We start from the raw sequence: 12,895 nt of genomic DNA on the forward strand, positions 1-12,895 counted from the left end.
ACTTCCGGTACTAACGCCTTTAACGTTCTTTTCGTTATGCGTCGGAAGGTTCGACTGTGCCAATTCGGGGAATGCCACACATCCCCTGATATAGCCATTTGGTAAGTTTTGTCAAAATTTTTATAATCTTATGTCAAATTTTATTAAAACGTTTGATTTATCGTTTTAGTATTCTTATCTCAATTTTACAACTTTTCAAGGACTTTATATTGTGATTTTTTTGAATCAATAAGAGTCTAATAAGAGTCTGTCGGCTGGTGCAACAGTCGTCCGCTTATGTCACATATGAGGTTAAGAAGAATAGGCCCACTGGCTCAAGGGCCAGGGACACTATTTCTTGTGTTTTTGGGTGCCATTTCCCCGGAATGGCACAGTCGAACCCGCCGATGCACGCAAGTTAAAGGAGTTAGCACTGAAATTCTAATAAAAAGGAGGCTCAGAATGTTCCAGAAATCAAATTTTTTTAATTTCGATTTGAGCTAGAACTTTTTTGAGAAATACAAGAAACAGCAATTTCGATCGAAAAATACAACGACCACACGCAACCGGATTTACAAGATGGAAATCAGTCGGGAGAATATAATAGAGAAACAAAGCCTCTTTTTGTGGTAGCATGACCCGATAAGGCGCTTATCTGAAGAAAATTGAACGGAAGGAAGGTCCATTGGGACATCCGGAACTGATCCGAACCCTCCCGTGCTTCGAAGTTGGAGAGATAACGACGTTATCTCCGGGCATACGGAATTGGAGGCCCGGTGCTCAGAGACTGTTAGAGAAATTGAACATTCAATTTAGCTACTGTAATGCCCTGAACGATTTAATTAACTCCAATAATGTTTAGTAATTCAGAGTATAAGCAGTTAGAGTCAAGGAAAGAGTCAGTCCATCTCTAATGGACTTAGTATATAACTGTCACTAAAAACAGTAAACTATGAGTTTCTAGCCGTGTTTTTTAAATAATCACGCTGATTAAATTAACTTCTCATTTTAGTTGTCGCGAGGATTTTAAGCATGACATGGCCGTTTCGTGCGAGTTTTTCAAAATTACAGTTTCCCTAAAATCAAGGTGAAACTTCCGACCATGACCGACTGGCACATTAACGGCCAACCTTTTAATAAGCAAAGCTTATCCAATGCTGGTGGAGTTTTCAACCGTTTTTCTTAAACTGAACTTTCCATTTTTCCAAAAAAATCTTGTTTTGATTTTTTATCAAAAGGGTAATTTTTAAAAAGGGCCCCTCCGTTTAGGTACGGTCCTCACTACACAGAAGTCAAAGCTAGAGACAACACAGAGGTCAAAGCTGAAAAACAGTCGGTTTTTTGTTTGTTTTTTTCTTGATTTAACCTTGATGAAAACTTTCTGAAATTAAGAGATGCCAGCTTATGCCAAATTTTTTTCTCGATACTTGAAAGATTTCAAAAATCAGCAATACAATTTTTTTCTCATGTAACTCAACTCAAATCTTAGAAAAATCTCAAAAAATTTTTGGACATCGAATTTTTGAAAACAAAAAAGAACTCAAATATTTTTCCATATTACCAAATAAAAAAAAGAAACCAAATTAAATCAAATTAATATAACTATTTGATGTTTCTAAAATAAACCTTTTCTTGATTTCCGAAAGTTTCTTTGGTCTACACTCGTTCTGATTACTGCTGATTAAGATTATCTGATTAGTACTTGCCTTTTAACACTGCCAAATTTTCACCTAATAATCTCTGCCAAACTATGCCGAGTTTTTTCTCAATGCGAGAAATATTTCAAAACTCAGCAATAAATCCTGAATCTCAAGTAATTCAACTCAAATCTTAGAAAGTTCTCACTTTTGAAAGCTAAAGCGAGCTCAAGTATTCTTCCATACTACCAAATAAAATAAAAAAACCAAAATGAAAGTTAATTCTTATGATTATCCGATATTTCCGAAATATATATTTTTTTCATTTCCGAAAAATTATTTGATCTACACTCATTCTGTTAACTTCTGATTACGAGTTTTAATTACTACTTACACTCTAACAGAATAACTTATGCACTTTCCAGTGGATAATTTATTCTGGTTAAACTAATTTCTCATTTTAGTTGTTGGGATAAACTTGAGCATGACATGGTCGATTCGAATTTTTCAAAAATTACAGTTTCCCCCAAAATCGAGGTCAAACTTCCGACCATGACCGACTGAAACATGATTGGCCCACCTTTTACAAATTAAAGCTTGAATTTGGTATATGTCTGGTATTTCTGTTTTGGTGTTTTCAAAAATGTCAATGTTAACAAATAACCTATTAACTAGCTTCTTTGTGCTTATTTTCATCGATTGCTACAAAATAATCATTTTTTCAGAACTGAGAAAAACTCGAAAAAGTAATAGGTTTTCTTGGGTTGCCAATTTTTTTTCCATAAGGTCAAATTAGGTGTCACTCAAGCGCACTAATAACATCACTATAGTGCCTCTCCAGCGCACTTTACCCTCATCATTTTGATTAGGTTTATCATTTTTACTAATGATAATACTTCTCGTATTATCAATTTTATTGTCAAGTTTACTTTTATGATGCGGCGACAAAAACCGAAATTCAGATCCAATTGTTTAATTTAATGACATATTGGAGCGACTTAACGATTACAAAAACAACATAAAAATTCTACACCTAAACCGCAGGAGTTTAAACAAAAAAAATCAAGTCTAAAAAAACTAGTAAATACATGTGGATTAAACACAATTTATGGGTTTTCTGAGACATGGTTTAATAACTCTAATGATAACAATGTATGAACACTAGATAGTGATCATTTTGTCTCCTTTCGATGTGATAGATCAGTAGTCGCAAAATGAAAAACAAAAAAAGCGAGCGTCATGATACTCATTCCCAAAATCTTACACCATAAACTACGCACAGATCTAATTTTTTTTCATCAAAAGTATGAACGAATCTGAGCAGAAATCAAAGAATAAAACTGAAAGATCATCACTATTAAACATTTCCTATAATCCGAATATATCTAACAAAATAGAGTTTGTCCATGAGCTTGCTCTGTCAGTTGACTTCGCACAATTTTAATGACCTATAACTTAGAAGTTGTCAATAATTCAACGCCAACTCATTCAAAAACACTGACTGACTAGATTATCACAGACTTCAACTCAATCGAATTGAAGAACAAAGTTTTAAATTTCTCTTCACCAATTAAAACTGATCAATTAGCTACAATGTTGATATCTGAATTAAAGTTGTTTGATAAATTGTGCCGTTTGAGCGCATTATCTACGATAGATCAAAATATTCAGAAAAAAAATTTGAAACTGCCCTAACAAGCATTAATTGGGAGTCTTTCTACAGGCTGTTATCGATATATAACCCTGAAAAATGTTCAATGTTGCAAATTCAAATATAAGAGGCTGCCCGAAAAGATGCGCACCACTTAAATCAGTCTATATTCTTAATGACAAAACAAAAGTCAACCTGAAAGACGATAGTTTCATATCGAAATTAATTAGTCCTAAAACAACTGAGCAACAAATATGGAATACAATAAATGACACAAGAAACTCGAAAAAATTAGCAACCAAAATCACACTACTAAAAAATTCATTTGGTGCAGCAATAACAAACAACTTCAATATGGCAAACTTTTTGATTATAAGTTTTCTAGACTCGGATGTTTTTTTGAGAAAAGAAATAACAAAACGTAATTGCATCAGCCGTCAAAAAAACAAGGACCAAAAAGAACGCAATCAAAAAATTTGTTTCCGGTTTGTAACTGAAAATTAATGTAAAAAACAAAAAATAATAAATTCAAACGCACATAAACCATCCGCATCTTCTGCTCATCGAGCCTGTGCTCTGAAAGATGGGTGCAAGGAAATATATCCACACCATACATTTCTTATAAATGACCTTATTAAGTACAATTTATTTCCAACTAGACTCAAAAGAGCTATTGTTACCCCAATATGCCAAAAAAATAACCCAGAAATAGCAGAAAACTATAGACCAATCTCCATAACAGGGGCACTTTCTAAATTTTTTGAGAAACTACAATACAAACAAATCAATGAATAGTTATTATTATTATATAGCCTGCTCAGCAGCACCCAATTTGGTTTTAGAATTTCACATTCAACGATGGACGCCAACTTTTATTGCCTTGAGTTCTTCACAAATCAATGGATGAAAACAAATAGGTTGCCGTATCTGTATTAGTTCTATCCAAATTTTTTGATTCTATCAACCACGAGCATTTAAAGAAAAAATTGAATGATTTGGGGTTCTCTGAATCAGCAATTGAAACAATTCATAGCTATAAACAATAGACAGCAGAAAACTGTAGTAAATGAGACTGAATCCAATTGGATCTCACTTCACCAAGGCGTAACTCCAGGTAGAATTTTGGGACCCCTAATTTTCAACCTATACATAAATGACTTGAAAAAAAAACATTTAACTGAATTTGCAAAGTGTTACATTATGCAGATGATACACTACTCTTTTGTGATGATAATGACATCAAAAGTGCTCTATGGCTACTGCAAAAATCCTGTCAAAGTTTGTCTCTGTACTTCACAAAACATTCTCTAGAACTCAACACATAGAAAACTGAGTTGATAAAATTTAGCAAAAAACATCAAGGCAGAAACCACAAATCAAAGCTCAGTATCATATTAGATGATAAAAAAAGAAGAAAAACCAAAAGTTAAATCTTTGCGGATCATTCCAGATCATTTTTCTAACCTTTCAAGGAGAAGTAAAAAAAAAAGTAAGAAAAATGGCTAGCGGGATCAAAACCTTACAATCGATAAAAAAAACTACTGACAATCAAAAACCGAAAACTATTATTGATTGCTTTAGTCATAAGCCATCTGCACTACTCAGCAATACTATTAAGCAGTTTGACATCCAATCTAATCATATCCCAGAAAAACAACTGAGTTATGCAAAAAAGATCTGCCGTGACAGAAGAAAATTTGATTCTTCAACCGATCTTAAGCTGGAAAACAAGATACTTCCAATTTCCTTGATTCTCGATTGGAAAGTAGTTTGCCATCTACGGAAAATTAAACACAAACTACTACCGGTATGCACAAGAAACTAGTACATAAACAACAAACACAATTGACGAGAACAAAAAAACTAAAAAAACTACACTTTCAAGCAAGATTCAACGGTCATTATATCGAAAACTGTTTTTTTCAGAAAATCAGTTTTTATTTGGAAACGCGGCACTAGGAAAAGGACGATGAAGGCCTTAGCAACCGATTAGTAGTAAAAAGGAGGGTCAAAATTTTCTAAAATTTTTCATTTTCGAATTTTCAATTTTCAGCAGTCTGTTTCTGAGAAATGCGGAACGGCCATTTTGAACAAGAAAAAGGTATAAAAAAAACAAACAACCGGAGTGGCAAGACAAGGATTATTTGTAAGAAACACGAGTAATACGAAGCTTCTTAACGTGGTCTTAAAGTCTTAGAGGCTTATCTTAAAGAAGCCATACGGAAGGAAGGTCCAGTGGGACTGTGACATTCGATCAGAATGGCCCCAAAAAGCATGGCTACTTCTAAAATTTATTGTGACCATAAACTGGAAAGATTGGCAATTTTAGCAGACTAACAATACTAATCGAACGATTTAACAAATCGGGAATAGGCGTGACGTAATAAATTTCATGAACTTTCATTAAAAAAGACACGTCACGACCTTGAAATTTCGCGATCACTGAAAGTGAGAAAAAACAGAACAACAACACTCGTTGAAACAGACGAGTCGAACGAAAAATAGCAACGAACAAAGAAATTATAGTGATTGACGTTAACGGAAGACCATTCCGAATTGTAACGATTGTAACTGCACAATTGTTACCGCAGATTTCCCAAAAACCGTAAGGGTATTGGGAAGACTGTGCCAGTCTTCCGGAAGGACGCTAAGAACGCTCTTAGTCCGGATTCCAGAATCCGGAAGAGTCTCGGGAAGAGAACTCAAACTCTATTTTAACAAACTTTTAGCTTCCTGGAATGTCCTGAATTGAATTAATAACATCTAAATTCGTTTTCAGATAATGAGAAAGTAGGAGTTGAAGGAATGGTCGGTCCATCTCCAATGCGAATGATGATTTTTATCTACTGAACAAAAACAATAGTAATATCGTAAATAGGTAATAGCCCCGTTTTTAGGAGTGACCTCGTGGTATAAGGACCGGGCCATGAGATCACTATTTGCATGTAACCAAGTAAATCTGAGCGTTTTGTGCAAAGCCCAAAGCAGTAACGATTTTTTCAACCCGATGTTAAAAGGACCACACAAAGAACTGGCTTTGGTAGAGACGGTTGAAAGCATGTAGAGCTGTGTTTAGACGCTAGCAAGTCGTTTTACAACCTAACTATAATTTCCCTCCATATCTATTTCCGGGAAAATGTTACAGACATCCGGAGCGGATCAGTACCCTCCCGAGCCCCGAGATTGCAGAGATAGGAGAGTAATCTCCGAAGGAGAGTGGAATTGGAGGCCCGGTGCCCAAGGACTTAGTGGACTGTAAAACTTAATTTTTAGCTGCTGTGATGCCCTGAACAGTTGAATTAACTCCAATTTTATATTGTATTTCAGAACATGAGTAGCTAAAAAGAGCTAAGGTCAATCCAAATCCAAAGGAAAACAAAAAGACCGAAGCCAATGGGTTTAGTTCATAACTGTCACTAAAAACCTGGTAAGTAATGATTTCTGAGACGCGTTTTTAGTAGTAATCACGTAGTCTGGGAATCCGAAACACAGCTATGTGGTTATCTTCGCATGCAAGCGAAAGCTGATCAAAAGTCGTTTGACTGATGGCCTAAAAAGACTGAAGCCTCTTTGTTTACTTAGCCCTACACAGACCAGAAAACTAACTGGCTAGGTCTAGTGTGACATTCGACCAGAATGTGCCAAAATGCAATCTCTGCAGAATTCGAAATTTTAGCAGCGAGCCTTCCGGATTAGTGATTTTTAAGGATTAAGAACGTTATTTGAACGATTGAACAAAACTTGAAGGTTGAAGGATTCGGAAATTGCTAATTTTTAAATTTTCGAAGTGATTACGTAACATTTCTGAGAAACGTCAGAAACGGCCATTTTGGCAGAAAAGCTGAAAAGCAACAGAAAAACGATAGTCGCACTGACGAAAACAACTAAGATTCTGAGAGAAAAACAATAGAGAAAAACAGAGGAACGTTCCGAGTTGCAACTATTGTGTCGCTACAATAGTTGCAAGGCCGTTGCAGACAACGGTGAAGGGTGGAAGATAGCCTTCCGGATTACGAAGAAATCAAGGTTAACGAGCTTGATTCAGTGGATTCAAGAATCCGGAAGGGTTTCGGAACTGAAATTTTTATCCTTTTATATAAACTTTTAGCTTCTTGTCAAGCTAGGAGTTGGGGGAAAGGGTTGATCCATCTTCGATGGAGATGATGATTTTTATCTACCGAACAAAAACAATCGTAATATAATAAATAGTAGTAGCCCTGTTTTTAGGAGTTACCTCGTGGTCTGGGGATACTGAGACCCAGCCATGAGCTCACTATTCTTGCATGTAATTAAGTTAATTTGAGTGTTTTGACCGAAGCCGAAAGCAGTAACGTTTTTCGTCGACCCGATGTTAGAAAAGACCACCGAAAGTACTGGCTTGGTAGAGATGGTGAAAAGCATATAAAGCTCTGTTTAGATGTTAGCCAGTCGTCTTAGGACTTAGTTTTATTTTCCGTCGATATGTATCTTCCGGGCGAATGTTACATACATGTTTTTATGGCGCTCCTGGGTGTTATTCTTTTTTAACATCATGACCGGCAGAACCGTTAACGAGCACTCCGCGCCGAGCGGATGCTCACATTAACGCCCTTCATAGGCCTAAACCGCCGGGGCGGAAGGGTAGTTCGGAACGCGGAAGCCTTCCGGATTACCGTGAATAGCTTTTTAACTTAGTTAAGACCGAAAACTCACGAACCAGGAAGGGTGGGGGGATTCGCGGTCCCGTCGTTCCCTGAGGGGTTCGTGACCAAAAACAGATGTGATCCGACCCCCCCGTTTGTTGTTGATAGATATATTGTTGTTACAGGCATTTATATCAGTCAGGATCGTTACGATCAGTTTTTTAGCCCGTTTGTGAGGCTTGTACTGTAGGGTTATTTGAGCATTTAAGCACGTTAATGATAAATTGCGCTCAATCCGGAAGGGTCAGCTGATTTGCGCTCAATTCGGAGGGGTCTTGGGAGAAGACTGATCCGGCAAGCAGTACAAGGAGCAACAAGAAGGGGCTCAAGGACATCAACAATCGACTGTTGGGTATCGTTAACAAGTTTTGTATCCCTTTTGGTACCAAAAAATAAGATAGTAATCTGTGGGGGGCCCGACAGTGCTGCACTATAGTGACCCTTCACCGAACTGCGAATATCCGAGTTAAGCGCCTTAATTCGGATATTAAACAAACCCGGAGGGGTATAGTATTACTAATATTATTACTTATATAGCCTATATTAATAGTCTTGTATCGTTTTTCAGTGAAAAACAACGAAAACAGACCAGTTTTTAGGGTCAAAATAGCGATATTTTGATCCCCCCACAAGTCGCGATTTTTGAAATATCTATTTTTTTTGAAACGGAAAAAAGCGCTAAAGTAGTGTGTTACATCGTAACTGCACTACCATAATAGATAGAACCGGTTAAGTTTAGTTCGAAAGTGGTTGGAGCTATTTTGGTACCGAAAACCGAAATTTCGTGATTTGTGAGAAAACGAAACAGTAAAAATTCAGAAATTTTTTTGAAATTTTTGAGTTAGAACAGTAAAAATTATTGTTCGGACAACGTCCACTAGTGAATCTACAAGTTTTAAAACCCGCTACCCAAAAACCTTCCGGGTTACAGAGAAATCGAACTTAACGTGTTTGATTTGGTGGATTCATCAATCCGGAGGGGTACAGGTAGCATAGTTTTTCGCAAATTTTTTCAACTAAAGCGTTTTAGATCGGGTCTTTTTCATTGAACTAGAAGAGTATAGGCCTTCTGAGCTCGGATCAATAAATTTTAGGTCGAAAGGACCAGATTTGCGGAAAAAGTTAGGCGGAACCTATAAGAGAGAAATTTTTTGAGTTTAGAAAAAAAGACGTTTTGGTTAATAACTTTGGAACCACTGGGCATATCGAGTTGATCTTGGTACCAATAGATCAGAAATTAGATCAGGGACAAAAATTTATTGGAAAAGTAAGTGTGAAATTTTTGTGAGATTGTTTTTTAGCAAATTCACCAATTTGGGAGGGTAGACCCTTCACGTTTTACAAATTTTGTTTAGAAAAGCCCTTATACTCCTACCAAAAGGTATTAGCGGTTGAATAAAGTAACTTTAGGCTGTTCCAGACAAAAAGGGAAGGCTAGGGGCACAGCAAAACCTTAATCGAGCCGAAGTTAGGCAAGCGATAAGACCCTTCACCGTTAGCGTGAATTGTCAAATAAGAGGCTTAACTTCAATCCGGAAGGGTCTAGGAAAGTAGTACATACCCTTCCTAGTTAATTGAAAAAGCAAAATTGCATCGGAGAACGTGTCTGGAAGGGTATAGGTTGAAAGAAGGAAATCTCCGAAAAGCTACTTTTACGAAACCGGAGGGCTCCCAATCCGGAGGGGTCAAAATTTTTTCAAGTTAGGAGGGGTCCGAATCCGGAGGGGTCTTATAGTTGCTAATTCGGAGGGGTCCAAATCCGGAGGGGTCTTATATTAACTAACTCAGAGGGGTCCCAATCCGGAAGGGTCTAGATTTTGTTAGTCCGGAAGGGTCCTATTTGTGCCAATCCGGAGGGGTATTATTTTATTAAAGGACTTAGGTAGGCGAAAGAAAGACTAAAGTGAGAGGTATTAGGTTATTAGCACACAGGCTAGGAATCAGTGACTGCACTGGTAACTTGCCTTTCAATAAGAACCAGACCAAAACAAAACAGGTCCGAACTCGGATATTCGCGACACTAAGTCTATATTAAAAAGAGCGCGATTCATTGGTGTGGATTGTAACATAATACGTTTTTGTGAAAAGTGACTGCCCTGAGGATTTTACTAGGTCTAGCTCGGGCAGTCCGAAGGCAGACAGGTAACACAGTACTCGGTGGGTGCAATAGACGCCCACTTGAGAAAATTACTGCCTTCAAAGTTTTGTCTGTTTGGTGCAGCACAAAGCGGGGAAAGCTTTTTCTTTAAAAGACAAGTTCGACTATTGTAATGTGACCGACTAAAAGTACAATACATATACGTTTTTTATAGAGGTATTCATACTCTGTCATTATATACATATATATATTTTGTTCTTGATTTTAAATCTACATAAACTGTGCTAGATTGGGTAGTGAGTACACTCTCTTTTAAATTGACTGATAACATCATATTGTGCTAGTTTTCAAATCTTAAGACCGATAATCGGTTAGTGTGAATAAATTTTATACAACTTGTACTCTGATAACATACAGGGATTCGTGGTCACTATTTAATAGAATCTTGTGAAATTTATTGTTTTGTGTCATTATTATTGTTAATAAAACTATAAGGTCACTAGCAATCGAGTTAAGTGTATAGGCATTAAGAAGTGACAAATAGAGAATGAGTCTAGACAAGTCAAGGATACCAAAAATAGGTAATAGCTCTAGGAAATTCATACCTGAGGAGCAAAGAAAAAAGATGACCGATCCTTTTGTGGATTGGATCAAACAGGCCCGGACCGACAAAGGGGAGACGGTTTCAGGCAGAATGGTTGAAATGAGAAGTCAGAAGACCTCAGAAGAGCGAAAAGAACTGTTAGAAGTGGAGGTCAATACGGACCATGCCATGAACGACAACCAGGAAGTATATGCACTGGAAAGGAGAGGCAGAAGGCTGGCGATTGAATCTCCGGTAGAACAAGGCCATGATTTTGCCACTTCCACCGGGACACTGGATCGAGAAGAGATGTCGGAACTGTCCGGCATCTCTACTGAAATTGTGGCAACTAGAAGATCTCCCACAGACAACACCATGATGGCAGGCGTGACGGAAAAACAGACAACGTCCTCATCGTTTTCAGAAAGAATGAAGAACACTTTCGGAAACATCTTTCCATTCACCATGGGAGGAGGCGCAGGAAACGAAATTGAATCCCAGGAGGAAGAGGATGAAGAGGAGCAAGGGGACTTTGGATCTCAAGTCAGCTTCAATAGTTCGATCCAGGAGAATGAGGCATACGTCGGAAGAGAGACTGTACCATGGACAAATTTGGTGTAGTGACAACGATAAGCAAAGAGGCAAACACACCGGGCCATGCGACAAGGGGTAATGGAGCATGGGGCCGGAACAGTAGAGCAATTTCAACGGGGAACAGACAGACCTCTAACGAACGACCAACGCAAGGCACGCATGCGAATGGGAGAAGTGATTCCGGTAACAGGGGGCATGCAAGCCCGAGGAGGGGTCATGAGGACACCCCAGCGGGAAACACTCGCGGCGATTCGGACTGCAGGGATGCACCGCATACAGAGCCTTTGACGAGGTGTGAGGACACTCAAGCGGGACACTCAAGGGATGCTACGGCAATCGCCACAGCATTTGAACCCCTAAACAGGTCTTTGGAGACATTCCTGACAAGGTTATCCAGAACCAATTAACGCAGTGAGAAGTCCAGAAGAGTCTTTAAGAAACCAAGATGCTATAAAGACGAATCTGATGGCTGTATTGATACCTGGATAGAGGTAATGAAGCTGCATTTCGAGGAAGAGGACTTGTCGAAGAGACAGGAATGCAGTGCGCTCACCAGCAACTTGGAAGGGACAGCCCTGAACTGTGTCATGGCCAAGAAGCAATACAACGTGACACTGCTGAGAAAATCTTCGAAATCTTGTTAAACCGTTTCGGATCAGGGGTGCAGGGGCACCACCAGCGATGATGCGCTTCGAGAAACGGAGGCAACGAGAAGATGAAACGATAGACAAGTTTCTCGATGATTTGGAAATGCTGAGAAGACGCAGCCAACCGGATGAGTCAAACCGAAGGATGAACCTGGCCGTAGCCTCAAAATTCATCGATGGTGTAAAGAATGATGAACTTCGAACAATGCTAGCAACGCATTACACGCCACTATCAACCAACGCGCCAACACCAGAGGAGTTGAGGCTAAAGTCAAGAGAGTATCTTTTGTTGAAACCTCCTTCGAGATCTGGATACTACAAGAACAATTATGGCAATTTTAACAACGGACCAGCAAACCAAGGGAACAATTGGCACAAACCGAGGGATGATATGGACAAGAGACGCTCTTGTGCCAATTGCAGTTCAACGGACCATCATGTGTCAGCATGCCCAACTTACAAACAAGGCATGAAAGCAATAGGCTTTAGCCTCGAGGACGAAGATGCGTCAGAATTGGACCATGAGGATTTCATGAGAGGAGTAATTGCGAAATTCGGCCCGAAGTGTTTCTGTTGCAACTTGGAAGGTCATTTTAAATTAGATTGTCCGCAATTCTGGGATGCAGTGGCAGACATCAAGCATCCAAGACATGAAAAAGCTTTGTCAGGAGTGAAAGCTAGCAAGGCTCGACTTTTGAGTGAAGCAGAGGCACGCAGAAAGGATAAACCTCAAGAGCTGGCGGCAAAGAAAATGCAAGCGGTAACAGAGGAGACACGTGAGCCGGAACCAGCAACTGCGGCTGATGACTTCAAGATCGATTATAAGGCAGCCGCGAGAGATGCTCTAAATAGAGTGCAGCAGGAACTGGTGACGAAAGAGATCGAGCAAAAAGTGAAACTTGAACTGGAAAATGAGAAACTTCAGGAGCAACTGAATACCTTCGAAGCAACGGAGTTCGAAGAAACGAAAGCACCAAGCAGTTTGAGCATGAAACTTAATGTGATCTCTGGTCAGAGGTTCGGC

General features: G+C 38.7%; 2 protein-coding genes across 2 annotated transcripts in view; both read left to right on the forward strand.

The window, feature by feature from the left end:
- Positions 1-12,895, forward strand: part of LOC134848550 (sorting nexin-13-like) — a 227,590-nt gene that overhangs the window by 65,502 nt on the left and 149,193 nt on the right. The gene's annotated exons all lie outside the window — the stretch shown is intronic.
- The window catches only part of LOC134847671 (sodium/potassium-transporting ATPase subunit alpha-1-like), an 87,577-nt gene continuing 81,274 nt past the window's right edge, over positions 6,593-12,895 (forward strand). Inside the window, exon 1 of the mRNA XM_063864833.1 lies at positions 6,593-6,694. The gene's annotated coding sequence lies outside the window, so the exon portion shown is untranslated. The remainder of the gene's footprint in view (positions 6,695-12,895) is intronic.

Source organism: Symsagittifera roscoffensis, chromosome 6, assembly GCF_963678635.1.
Source record: "Symsagittifera roscoffensis chromosome 6, txSymRosc1.1, whole genome shotgun sequence".
In the NCBI taxonomy this organism is placed as follows: domain Eukaryota; kingdom Metazoa; phylum Xenacoelomorpha; order Acoela; family Convolutidae; genus Symsagittifera; species Symsagittifera roscoffensis.